General features: G+C 45.2%; 1 non-coding gene across 1 annotated transcript; it reads left to right on the top strand.

The window, feature by feature from the left end:
* Positions 1-1,982: 1,982 nt before the first annotated feature.
* Positions 1,983-2,089, top strand: LOC127688072 (U6 spliceosomal RNA). The gene has a single exon (XR_007978537.1). It is a non-coding gene; the product is annotated as a U6 spliceosomal RNA (small nuclear RNA).
* Positions 2,090-13,885: the final 11,796 nt, after the last annotated feature.

Here is a 13,885-nt window from a genome sequence, read left to right as displayed (position 1 = left end):
TTCGTCACTTGAGTGTTGCGTGTCAGACAGTGGGTCCTCTGCTCAGTTTTCAACACTTTTTATCTCCTGCACCATGTGGAAGGGGAATGGAGAGATGGCCCCACTTGGGTGCGCAGGTGCACAGGTTCTATAGCATAGTGTTGCACAGAAATGCTTGGCACTCAAAGTGGCCAACACAGCAGTGATCAGCTTCCTCCTCCAGAGGCGAAGAGGGCAGGCAGTAAGTGGTAGACTTTAGCCCAAGACAGCAAGCACCTTATGGGAAATGTGTCACTCCCATAATCAAAATAAAAAAAGCAGGGTTGGGACAGGATTGGGCCTTAGAATTCCTGGACAACATGGATTGGGCCTTACCTGGGAACTCCGGGGCCTAGGACTATAATTTTGACTTGTCCTTGCTGCAAGGAGTGTAATGTTTTATGGTATTCACTTCAAGAAGGGGTGCATGGCTTGGTGGGCTTGTCATTTAAACATGGAAACCTGAGTGCTACCCTGGGACCTAAGTAACAAAGAGAAAGGACTCCACAGTGTCATTCTCTGAACTCTACATGGGCATGCTGTGACAGACAGTCAGACAGACACACACACACATTATTTTTTATTATTACTATTGTTATTAATTATTATTTTTAAATGAAGAAGAAAACTATCCTCACATAAGCCAGATGCCGACATTGATGATGACCTTTCCTATCCAGGGACTCAGCTTGTTCTGACACATAGAGTTGTGATTGACCATGTAGGATAGAGTTCTTAATGAAAGTGACATTTAAATATGAGTCGCCCATCCAAAGACACTAAGAAGTATAGGGGATGCTATCAAGAAAAGTTCACAACTCAGGTGAATGAAGTAGCCCTGATTTGTCTAATTCATTAACTTGATTCAGTCTCTTATTTGAATCACAGTGGACTGCTACATCAGCTTGCTCGGTGACCAAGATGAGAACTTTCCTTCAGTATGTAGCTTCCATGACTATGACACAGAGGCTGCTCATTGTTTTGACAAAAACCAAGGAATCTAGTAAGCTTTGTCTTTTTCCTCCCTTCTGAGGGGCCCAGTGTTCTGGGAAACATGTATCACCACCGCTACAATCATCCAAGCCTCAGTTCATACTCTAGTTCACAGGCCAAGCTGCCTGGCTTATTTCCTTTAGACATGAAGGGGATCAGGAAGAAGGATGGGTTGCTTCCACCTGTCTGTAATGGTTGCTTTTCATTGTGAATGTGACTGCATTGGTTACTTTTCTACTGCTGTGATAACATACTATGACCAAGGCAACTTATAGAAGGAAGGGTTTATTTGATTCTTATTAGGGAGATAGGAGTCTAGCACTATCAGGGCAGGGGGCATAGCAGCAGTCAGGCAGGCATGGTGCTAGAGCAGCAGGTGAGAGCTCACAGCTGATTCACAAACAGAATACACACACACACACACACACACACACACACACACACACAGACACACTGCACACACACTGGCAGGGGGGAGAGAAGGTACTAGGGATGGTGAGGATCTTTTGAAGCCTCAAGTCACCTGCCCCATGACATACTTCTTCCAACAAGGCCACCAAGAGGGATCCAATATTCAAACGTATGAACCTATGGGACCAGTCTCATTTAAACTACCATATTGACACAATGTGGAATCACTTGAGAGTAGAGGATAGTCTTGATTTGAATGATTGGAGAAGACACAGACATTATCTCTCTGCTGCTCACTGTGGATATTCTGAGTTCCTGCCTTTACTTCCCCTAGATGATAGGCTGTAACCTGAAACTGTGAGGTAAAAATAAGCCTTCTTCCCTGTGTTCTTTTTTTTTTTTAACTTGGGTCTTTTATCAAAGCAACAGAAATGAAACTAGGACAGTGGTAATACCTAAGGAGCTTTTATGAAACCATTCTACAGTTAGCTCAAAAAAGTATAGCTATGATTAATGATACTGTTATAAAATCAGCATAAATTAAAAAAAAAAGCCACCAAGTGCTCGCTTCAGCAGCTCATATACTAAAACTGGAACGATACAGAGAAGATTAGCATGGCCCCTATGCAAGGATGACATGCAAATTTGTGAAGCATTCCATATTTTTAGCCAGAAGCTGGAAAGAACCCAGATGTCCCTCAATGGAGGAATGGATACAGAAAATGTGGTATATTTACACAATGGAATACTACTCAGCAATTAAAAACAATGAATTCATGAAATTCTTTGGCAAATGTTTGGAACTGGAAATTATCATCCTAAGTGAGGTAACCCAATCACAAAAGAACACTCATGGAATGCAGTCACTGATAAGTGGATATTAGCCCAGAAGCTCTGAATACCCAAAACACAATTAACATAGCAACTGATTCCCAAGAAGGAGGAAGGAGAGGACCCTGGTCCTGGAAAGGCTTGAAGCAGCAATGTAGGGGATTACCAGGACAGAAAAGTGGGAGGGGGTTGATTGGGGAGTAGGCAGTGGAGGGGAAGAAGGCTTATGGGACTTACGGAGAGGGGGAAACCAGGAAAGGGGAAATCATTTGGAATGTAAACAAAGGATATAGAGAATAAATTAAAAAAATAAAAAATAAATAAAAAATAAAGTGCTAAGGATACACAGAAAAAAAAAAAAACACCAACAGCAATATTATGAGAAACACCACAATAAACTAGATCTAAAAGAAATGGTCACATTATTATGAGTATTTGCCTAGCAGTAATCCATCCTGGCATCTAAATATAAGCTTAGCTAAAGGCATTTGGATACCAATGTTCAAGGTATGTCTTCAGTGATATAAGTTAGGGTATCTGATAGCCATGCTTCCTCTGCACATGATAGCTCTTTGATAAACCCCCAAAGAATGTTTTTGTTATTATTTGCTTCTTTATTTTTTTATTTTATTTGTAATTTAATTTATTTACATGTCAAGTGTTATTCCCTTACCTGGTTTCCCCTTCTCCCAGAAACCCCTACTCCTATCCCTGCTCCCCTGCTTCTATGAAGGTGTTCCTCCACCTACCCACCTACCTCCCTGCCCTTGATTCCCCTACACTGGGGCATCTATCAGACCTTCATAGGAACCAAGGATCTCTCCTCCCACTGATGTCTGACAAGGCCATCCTCTGCTACATATACAGCCAGAGTCATGTGTACTCCTTGGATGGTGGCTTAGTCCCTGGGAGCTCTGGGGGGGCGGGTCTGGTTGGTTGATATTGTTGTCTTTCCTATGGGGTTGCAACCCCATTTTTGTTTCTTGAAACCCATGTCTTATACAGACTAACCTAGAATTCATTATACTGACAAGGATGACGTTAAATTTCTCTTCTGGCTGCCCCCTTTTCCCTCCAGCCTCTGAGTGCTAGAATTTTACAGGTGCTTGACACCACTCCCATCTCAGTGGGAACAGCTACCAGCAAAGCAACGCTCAGAGATCTATGTGGTTCTACAAGTGCCCAAACTCACCCCACTGCCTCAGTACTTCAAACTGAAGTATTGGCCACAACCACTCTGTAGACTCCCAGCCTTGTGCTCCAGATTGTCATCTCTTTAACCTGGCCTAGATGATCCAGGTGCAGTGATCCTGATGGCCACTGTTCCTCACCAAACACCATGAAGAACAACTTGCTTTATTTGTGACTGAAAGACAAAATTCTTCTTCATCTTAAAAAAAGAAAATCTTACCCAGATGGAAGAAACATGTAAACCTAGATGTTTTTCTGTTCCTCCAAGCTACTTATAGGGCAGGCCCTGTACCCCAGTCTTTTCCTCCCAGGTATGGCCTCTGGAAACACTGTGTTAGTTGAACAGTGTCATATCAGTCCATGGTGGCTGCCCATCCTGACAGATGCGGACAGAGAGATGGAGATGATGGCAGAATCAGCTCTCTCACATGTCAAAGAGACAAAGAGTTATTTCCCAAAGCAGCAGTGTGGGCTCTGGTGTCTTTTCAAGTCTGGGTGTCCACTGATCCCACAAAACAGCCCTGGCTCTCCTTAGCACCAAAGGCATTTAGCAGGGGTCAAAGTTGAAGTCTCAGCATTAGATTCCACACAGGAGCCTTTTCAGGGACCCTGGTGAGAGCGTCCTCCTACTACAGCAGTCACCACAGCAAATGAAGCCATTCAGGGACCAAAAAGAAAAGGACAAAATGCAGAGACGAAAGGAAGAATCGGTTAAAAGAAAAATGTGTCACTCTAGGGTGGGGGAGCTCGTCAGGAGAGAACCATACAAAAATAGACACCATTGAACAGTAAAAGAGAAGGTATCAAATGGAAGGCAAAATGTGTGGCAGATACCTGGTGGGGCTTTTCCAACTTTAAAGAACAGGTGGCCCATCCTCCTCCTATAGGTCCTTGCACCCTAACACCTGAGAAAGGTTTTTCTTCATGTTTACTCCATATTACCTGTGTTCCTTAAAAGGAAGAAGGAAGTAGGAGGAAGGAAGAACAGGAGGAGGAGAGAGAAGGAAGAGGTAAAGGAGGAAGAAGAAGAGGAAGAGAGGAGGAGGACTTGGCTCCATTCACAGCCTAGCATTTGCAGGCACTACTCTTACCGTATGTACTGCATGCCCATAGACACCCAAACAGTTCTTACTTCTTACACACAGTCTACACCATCTGCTCAATATTTCAAGACACTCCCAAGATGACCAGCATCCTTCTCTATGTCTTTCTGTCTCCCCAACTGGGAGGGATCAACATAGGACTGCATACAAATTGTCAAGGAAGTAGCAAGGGTTCATAGGAATTTGTCACCTAGTCTTCACGGAAATCCAAGTGCTTAGAAACATGGATACTTTGGCCAGGTTTCCCATTTCAGCTGTGCTGGGATTGGATATACCAGCTCTGTGGTGCCCTTGTGAATATTATGATGGTTATCATCCAACAGAAGCCATATGTCATGACTATCAATATGACAGGATCTACAGTCACCTAATAGTCAAATATCGAGACATATCTGTGAGTTTCTACATCAGGTCAATCAAGATGAGAAGTACCACCCTTATTGTGGGTGATGGAATTACATGGTCTGGGTCCCACACTAAGTGAGGACTTTTATTTCTGTCATCTAACAGCAAGAGCAAAGTAGCTTGGGAAGGAAAGGGCTTATTTCAGCTTGCGTGAAGTCAAGACAGGAACTCAAACAGAGCAGGTACCTGGAGGCAGGATCTAATGAGGTCACCAGGCACCTGGAGGCAGGATCTAATGAGGTCACCATGGGGGAGGGGGGTTCTGTGTACAGACTTGCTCCTGCAGCTTGTTCAGCTTGCTTTCTTATAGCATGGAAGGTGGGGTCCAATCAGGTGTGTGAGAGAGAAGAAAGGCATCTTGGAATTCAACAGTCATGCTTCCAAGACCAGATAGAACAAAGGAGACCAACTTCTAGAAGATATCAAGGAGCAGAAGGTGGGGAGTGGTCCACAGGGTACTGAGAGGAGGCAGAGGCCACCATCTGATGTGATGAGTAGCTAGCTATAAAGCAGTGGTCCCCATGTGGGTAGCCAAGTCATAGTTCCTGGACTCCTGTTCCCTTCCAAAGTGCCTTGTTTGGCAACTTCAGGCACCTGACTTGGGACATTTTTATGACTTTTGGCTTTTTCCCCCAGACCTAGAGTGAACCACCCTTGAATTCAGATACTCCACGTGGTGGTGCTGTCCTGTCCACACCAGACTTCCAACCAGAGTCCTGAGCGAGAGGAACATTTTGACATTCTGCATATAAAACACCTTGTGAACATGGTGCCTGGAAAGAAGTGTGTTATCCCTAAAAAAGACAGCAGGTGTAGGAGCTCCCTCAGAACTGACTCTCACTTCCCAAACATGTGATACTGGGCTCCCACTCACTTGCAGACATGGAAAAAGTTCCTTCAACAGAACTTAGACATCCACCTGAGCAGGTAGGTATATAGTACTACCCTACACAGTGTGTGTCCATTACTATCCCTGAGTTCACAGTGAACACTCAAGAAGCTAACTACAAACCTCTTCGGTGGAAGAAGGCTTGGAATCTGGTCAAAGCCTATGGCAAGGGAGGGAATGGGCCCACGTATGGGGCATATCGCTCATATTCCCCTATGTCGCCATATTGTCAGACTTCCTTCTAAATTTTGATATTTATACCCATAAACTAATGCCACTCCCATTCTAGGGAAGAGAAACTTCTTCAGAGTATGACAGTTAATACAAAGGCACATACCTGTCTGGTCTAAGAGTTGAGAAAAAGAATGGTTGCTGAGTCTTCATCCTTAAACAGGGCCCTATATCATCCCTTACCTTAAGTCTCAGGAACCATAGTAGAAGAGGGGGAGAAATGAGGGAAAAGGGGGAGGCTGGAAAAGAGAGGCCACCATCCAGGTAAGACACAGGGCAATAGCAACTGCTATGGTTAGTGTCATCAACTTGAGAGTCATCTGGGAAGAGGAACTACTGACATCAGATTGGACTATAGGCAAATCTGAGTGGCATTTTCTAGATTGGTTGATATGGGAGACTCTAGCCCACTCTGGGCCCTGATACTAGTAGTTAGGTGGCCCTGGGAGCTATAAGAAAGGTAGCTGAACTCTAACTTAAGGAAGAAGCCAGTGAACGGCTTTCCTCCATGCTTTCTGCCCTGACTTCCCTCCATGATGGACTGTGACTGTGACACGTACGTGTAATGAACCCTTTCCTTCCCAAGATGCTTTTGGTCATGGTCTTTATTACAGCAACTGAGAAGAAAGTTAGGATGGTGGCCATAACACAAGGCAGCTGTGTATAGCCACACAAGATGGGGTCCTCCCAAGCTCAGTCATTGTCAGAGGGCTATCCCTCCCCCAAAGCCCTATTCCTTCCCAAGGAGCTATGTCTTCAAAAGTGTTGCCAATGGGAGACAAGTGAAGGAGGGGTTCAGAAGGAAAAGGAAGTGGGTGGTGAAGGGAGGGGAATATAACCACAACTTATTGTATATTTGTATGAAACTAAAAACAACAAAAAAGAAAGAGCCAGTTCCAAAATTATGGAACGCTTTGCCGGAGAAAACATGACACCCATTATAACAGCTGTTATATTCCCTGCTTTCTATAATCCCTGCCTGTGTGCTACAAAAAAAAAAAAAAAAAAAAAAAAAAAGTAAATAATTTTAACACTTCCTCTAACATTCAGGATCCCAAAAAACCAATCCTGCTTAATAAGATAGCCAGTGAAAAGAAATCTAGCCCTCGATTTTTGGTTACAATTAATTGCTTTAACTCTTTTTAGTATTATTATTATTTGCTACAATTAGTTGCTTTTATGATTAGTTAATTAACCAAACTCACACAAGCAAGGCGGTCATTCAGTTCCCACCTGTGACCTTTCCCAAGCTTGTTTACCTGGAAAGACACAATGTAACCAAAGCCAGTCTCCCAGGCTGGAGAGGAGGCTCGAAGGAGAAAGCGTTTGGTGTCCTCTAAACTTTCCAGGCCACTGAGGTTTAATTACCCCCGCACAGCTTACTGTGGGGGATGGGGAGGGAGTGGGGGGTGGAGTGACCGAGGCTACAGAACTGACGGGCCCTCATCCTCCAGCCCCTCTGCCACCGGAGCCAGCTGCACACCCAGTGGACCAGGAACAAAGAGGGGCAGAGCTAGCTGCCGGGGAGTCCTCATTCAGCTAGCAACTTGAAATGCTACATTCCCCTTTTCCAGTAATTTCTGTATGTTGGAAAGATTGAGGTCTCTCTGCAGGGCTCTAGGCTGGCCTGGAAGGCGGAACTCTAAGGCTTAATTTCCAAAAGGGGTGTGAGCTAGAAACCCCTTCAAGACCCAGGGACTGGGTTTTGTTTTGTGACCAGCTACTGCCACAAAAGAAGGACCCACCCCCATTCCGAGTATTCAATTAACCCTGTGTGTGACGCCTAGGATAGGAGGTTGGTTCAGTCCCCATTCAGGAGATTCCGAGGGGGGCTTTCTTTAAGGATTCTTTTTTAACAAAGGAGGCCAACTAAGTAGCTTTTTGTTGTTGTTGCTGCTGGGCTCTGGCCTATTGTTACCTCCAGAGGGACCTTTTCCACTTAATTGGGCTTTAGAATACCACCACTATTGTATTTGGATATACGAAATCCCAGCTGAGGAAGTCTGCAGGTTTAAGTCTGTAAGTACTTCAGCAAGCAGATTCCAGATTCCCAGGCTTCCTTAGCTGTACTGCTTGATGTAACTCATCCTGATAGAAAGAATATCATAAAATTAGAACCACAACAAGAATGTGTTTCCTCTACCGAGTTTCTGTTAGGCATCAGACACTCACTGCCTTCCTCTTTGTGTCCTGTTTTCTACTGAATCCCTTGTGTTCAGGATTGGCATTTAGGAAGAAAGAAGTCACTTTTAACTCAGCTCACTACAGATGCTTCACCCCTCCCCAAAGCACACAACAAGTTTTGGTTTGGCTTCCTTTGGGGTGCCAGCATTTTGGCTCTCCAGTTAGATAAGGAGTCCCATCCTCAAACAGAAAAGAAAGAGATGTGAAACATACACAGCAGAAGAAAATGGTGTGTGTGTGTGTGTGTGTGTACCTGTTGGAGAACCAGTGGGGAATATATGTATATGTGTGTGTCTGGATATATATATATATATATATATATATATATATATATGCAAACCCTGGGCATGATGTCAGACAACAGGGCATGTGAGGTCTGAGGAAAATCAGGCCTCATCACATCTCAGAGACTCCCTTTTGCAAAGATTACACTATTTCACTCCCTCCCTAATTTTTTTTCTTTGAGGCAACAGTTCTACTTCTTGCCTGGGAGATTAGACAGACTTCTCAGGGGGTGCTGTATCCGACTGGTGAGACTAAGCAGACATCAGAACTAAAGGTGGCTCTCTCAGCATTGCTGTCATAAACAGTACTGGGGAAAGCTAGAAGACTCCACATAGTGCTCTCTGGCCTCTCATGGGAGTCCAGAATAGGTTTTAAGGCCAGGCCTGTCTGTGATGGTGACAACTGTCAGCAGCCAATGAGGAGGCTCTACCTGTTCACAACACCTGATTCACCTCACTAGTGGGCATTGCCTGCCTAGCTTGGGTGGCTGCTTGCTTGTGCAACCTCTGTGCCAAGAAGATCAAGACCTACTTTGCTTTGCTGAGGTATACCACAGAGCTTGTGTACCTCATTGTGTATCCAAAAGAACACATGCACAGCACACACAAGCTGAAATGAAGGTGGCAGCTGACCTCTGACCCATAAATAGGACAATGTGCTCCAAAAGCATTTTTGACAAACTTTGTATAGACAACAAGACATCCAGCTCTGTGGTGCTGCTTACGACTCATGCCTTCATTTACTCTGTGGACTAAGAGAGCAGAGACATGTGATACTTGGGTTATAACGTACTAGGCTGGGGAGAAATGGCCCAGTCAGTAAAATGCTTGCCTTGCAATCATGGAGACCTGACTTCTATAAGGCAGAACATACAAGCAAGGCACGGTGGTGTGTGTCTATAATCTCAGAAGTGTTGTTTTGCAGAAACAGGGCGCTCTCTCAGGCTCCCTGTCCAGCAAGGCTAGCCTACTGCAGTTAAGTAGCTCCGGATCAATGAGAGATCCTGTTTGGAAAAGCAAGATGGACTGCACCTGAGGAACAATTGTAGAAATTGTCTTCTGGTCACCACGCACATGTAAGTGCAACTCTGTGCATACTTGTGAACACACACACAACAAATGACACTACTCAGGCTGCCCTTGCATGAAATAACTTTAGCCATATGCATCAATGAATATGAGAAGTCATCTCTCTCTTAGTATAGCTTACACCACGTACTAGCCAGAGTTTCATCAAGAAAACTCAGCAGACGATATGAGATTACATTTTAGAGAAGGCTCAGCCTTGTCCATGACAAGGCTATGAACGCTCTTACGCTCCCCTTTAGCCCTATTAGGGACCCTCAAAGGGGCTTAATGCATGCTAGTGAAACTCCTCATATATTTGAAGATCTGAATTAAATCTAAACATTTTAGCCATTTTATCAAGTCTCCTGTTCACAGTGTACCTCAACGAATTGAGAAGCAGACCTCCAGAAATCCTATCTGTTAGTAAAATGGCCCAAAGCTGCAAAGTAGAGAAATGACAACAAGGAGTTTCCATAAAAAGAAGCAGAGATCTTCCATCAGTTGACGCAGAAGCCAGAGAGCAGAGAAGGTCTCCAGTGCAAGGTGCCCTCTCTGAATCCTTCGGCTTGGGGTTGACACACACCTGCCAGCTTTCTTGGTCATGGCTCCAGTTCATATCAGGTTAGAAGATGGCGATTGTCTCTGAGTGTAGCTAGTGTGAGGGTTATACCTGTCTCAGAATAAATAAGACCTGACAACAGACAGGGAAAACACAAGTTGAAGCATCTGTAATTGCCAGAGGTCTGACTAAAGGGCAGAGGATGTCACAAGGAAGGACAAGGAGATAATACATTTTAAAGGCTCCTCATGCACACATTGGAGGCACAGAAAAGTTAAGACGCTTATACAGTTGTAACTCAGTGGTAGAGCACTTGCCTGATATGTTCAAAAAGCCTTGGGATCCATCCACAGCATCTCAAACACAAACAAGCAATAAGTAAACAAATGCTAGTTTTCTGCGAATTGTTCATCCCCATGCTGACATCTTATTCCGAGGATATGAAAGGTCAATGTCGGACCCTACTCTCTCTTTTCGGTGATTAAGTACTTCAGCCTATAAACAATTCAAATTAGTTGTAAGAATTGTCTTGGTCAGCATGCAGTCAGCCTTTCAAAGTTCCCACTGTTTCTAAAGTGCCAGACAGTGACCAATCAGAATGTACGCTCTGTCTCTTTAAAAAAAAAAAAGGGCTTCTCACCCCTTCCAGCTTCCTTACCCATTAGTAACAAACAGAAGCTCCCAGCAGCTGGGGAGTCCCCGTGGGAGCAGCTGCCGGCCATTTTGTGGAAAAAAAATGCCAGCCCATAGGTGGGACCTCAGGCTAGTTCACGTCTTGCCTATTCTCTGGGCACATGTGGCTTTTGTTACTTCTTTGGGTCATCACCTTTTGTCAGCTACGGGTATTGAATGGGGGTGGAGGAGAAAAGGGAGGAACTCCACAGAGAGGTAATTGAATATCGATGGGAAGGACAAGGCGTCTAAGGCCAGCGGGAGGGAGATGGTGTCTTGTATGGGGAGGGCATGCCTCTTGTTTATCCTGTGATTCCACAGCTTGGAAAGGAACATGGCACCTTCCCGGGGCTTGCAGAAAACCTGGCAGGACCAGAGGGGCAAGGACGGAGCTAGGGCTGTTCAAGAACCCCACCTACAGAGCAGAAAAACAGGGAATATTGGCAGCCAGAGGCTCAGCATATCACTTCCCCAACCTGAGCACCAAGAAGCTTCAGACCTCAGCAAAGTTCTGTCTCCAACACAGACCTCCACAGGCTTTTCCCAACCTCCCTCCGCCAAGCTCCTCCAAAGGAACCCACCACCCCTCAACCCCACCCCCGCCCTCGCCAGAAGAGGTTAGCTTCAGGCCTTAATATTTTAAAATGAATTTCACCGACCCATTAACACAGGTGGAGTCTTATTTATAAGACAGTCCCGCCTCATCTCCCTTCCCCCTGGGACAGTTAGTGGCTTGTTTACAGGTCTTTAAGCCACAGTGGGGGTGGTGGGAGGGGGTTGTGATGGTCAGGTCTAAAGTTCTGGTGAGACCAAGTAGATAAGAAGCAGAAGAGGCAGAAGTGGTGGGATAGATTGGTGACTGGGTAAAAGCTGAGTATCCCAGAAAGCTGGAATACCCTAGTTCAATACACAGAACCCCCACAAAAAGCCTGAAGTTGGTGACAGATGTGTCATCCCAGTTCTGCTCCTGTGACATGGGAGATGGAGATAAGACAGTTGCCAAGATGCTCCAGGGCTAGCCTGGAGTTCAGCTCAGCAGCAGCAGCAGCAGCAGCAGCAGCAGCAGCAGCAGCAGCAGCAGCAGCAATAGATGTGCTGTTGCTGATAGTCGGGCTGGGTAAGCTCTTCCCAGACCTGCAACATTAGTTAGCAACACATGTACCTAGCAGATGGAAGCCCTGGTCTCCTCAGATCCACCTCAGGAGATGGATGTGCAGCCCTTATCTGTACCCAAGATCAGCAATATGTGAAGATGAATTTATGCCATGCCAGACAAGAATAATTCTCATAAGGGCTGACTCTATGCACTTGCCTTCTGAAGAACATGCCCATGGGGGCAAGCAGCCACTGTGATGTCACATGTGTGAACATCTTATGACGTTTAGGTAATTTTCTGCTCTCTAGGACATTAAATAGTCGCTCACCATGCTTTTCTGCCGTCCAATCCTGCCAGTGCACATACAGGTCTGTGGACGTCTCAGTAGGGGACATTCACCCCAGACCCCCTCCTCACTCAGGGCAAGGCAATTTAGCTGGCTGGCTAGATCTCTGCCAAAATCTTCACCACACTCCCTGTAGCCACACCAGCCTCCATTAGTCTTCCTGAAGCTTAGATCTTGAACAGTTAAAAACTATCACTGCCTGACTAATACACAGCATGCATATGCATGCACATGTATATACACATACATGCACACATGTACCTCCAACACATCTTGTACGATTTGTATCCCACACAGAACAAAGCACAAACTTCTTGTGGCCTGTGTCTGAGTTTATCCTTCCCCATTTACATGGACTGGCTTTTTTCTGTTCCTCTGATGTGCCCTGGGAGACCTACCTCCAGGCTTCAACGCTTGCTACATCCTATTTCTTAAAGCACAGTCTTTCCCTTTTGGTCTAAGCAGCCTTCCAGATTCGGTGACCTGCCATTAATTTTCATTTTCCTTTGTTTCTCTGTCCAATTTGCTTTCAGTTGCTTGGACTGCCCCCAACAGTTTCCCTAGATACCATGCTGAGGGAAGACCCCTGCATAGCCTAGGTGACGATGGGCATTTGTTTACTTCATTTGATTTTCCTTAGTGAATTAAATTTGTTCTTGAACATTTTCAAACACATATAAAAATGCATTCTAATTGCTTCTCGCCCACGGCTGCCGTCCCCTCCTCCCCTCACACTCGTGTCTTCATTTTATTTTATGGCCCACTGCATTTAATGAATGAAAAGGTAGATGCAGAGTCCCAGCCTGCTGTACTTCCCCCCCACGCCTGTGACCCTGTTGGCATCTTCCACACTCAGTCTCACAAACCTCTTTCCTCAGCAGCTGAGAACTCCGCTACCTTACTCAGTCAGGTCATATATACACACCCTTCCTTCTCCATCAGGTCATAGAGTCAGCAAGAAGAAACCTAAATGGGCTCTCTCTTGTGTTTCTGAGGAAGTATGAAGAGAGCCTTTACGTAAGCCCTGGAGTCTCTCCAGTGTCTTGATGATAATGAGAGTCCCCTGCCTTCCTTGACTTTGCCCACCTGCAGAGGGAAGGGATGGGTTCAGGAAACAGCCAAAAGACTCCACGTGCCTTATGGATCTGGCATGAAACGACCTAGAGTTTCATGTGTTGAAGGCTTGGTTCCCAGCAGGTGGCTCTATATTGGGGACTCCTGGTGTGGGAACCTAGTGTGACGAAGTGGGTCACAACGGGGAGGAGCAGGTCTTTGGAGGTTGTAGCTTCTTGGTTCCCTCCTTACTTTCTGCTCCCAGTCTACTATGTGGTAGGGAGGGTGTCAGGTTACCTACTTCTGTAGCCTTGCTGTTCTACTCAGTTCCATAAAAGACAAACACGGCCAGAATAAACCCACTGATGTGGTGAGCCAGAATGATTCCTTCCTTGGAGTCAATATATCAGATATTGTGGATACAGCTACACAAAAGTAAACTAACAGAGATACATTTAAAGGTCATTACAATGTTAAAAAAAATGATGTGATGACTAGTGCTGTCAACTTAACAGAATCTAGAATCATCTGGTAGACCTCTGCACATGTCT

This window comes from Apodemus sylvaticus, chromosome 6, assembly GCF_947179515.1.
Source record: "Apodemus sylvaticus chromosome 6, mApoSyl1.1, whole genome shotgun sequence".
In the NCBI taxonomy this organism is placed as follows: domain Eukaryota; kingdom Metazoa; phylum Chordata; class Mammalia; order Rodentia; family Muridae; genus Apodemus; species Apodemus sylvaticus.
The sequence above is the reverse complement of the archived record's forward strand: the minus strand, read 5'-3'. Positions and strand labels throughout refer to the sequence as shown.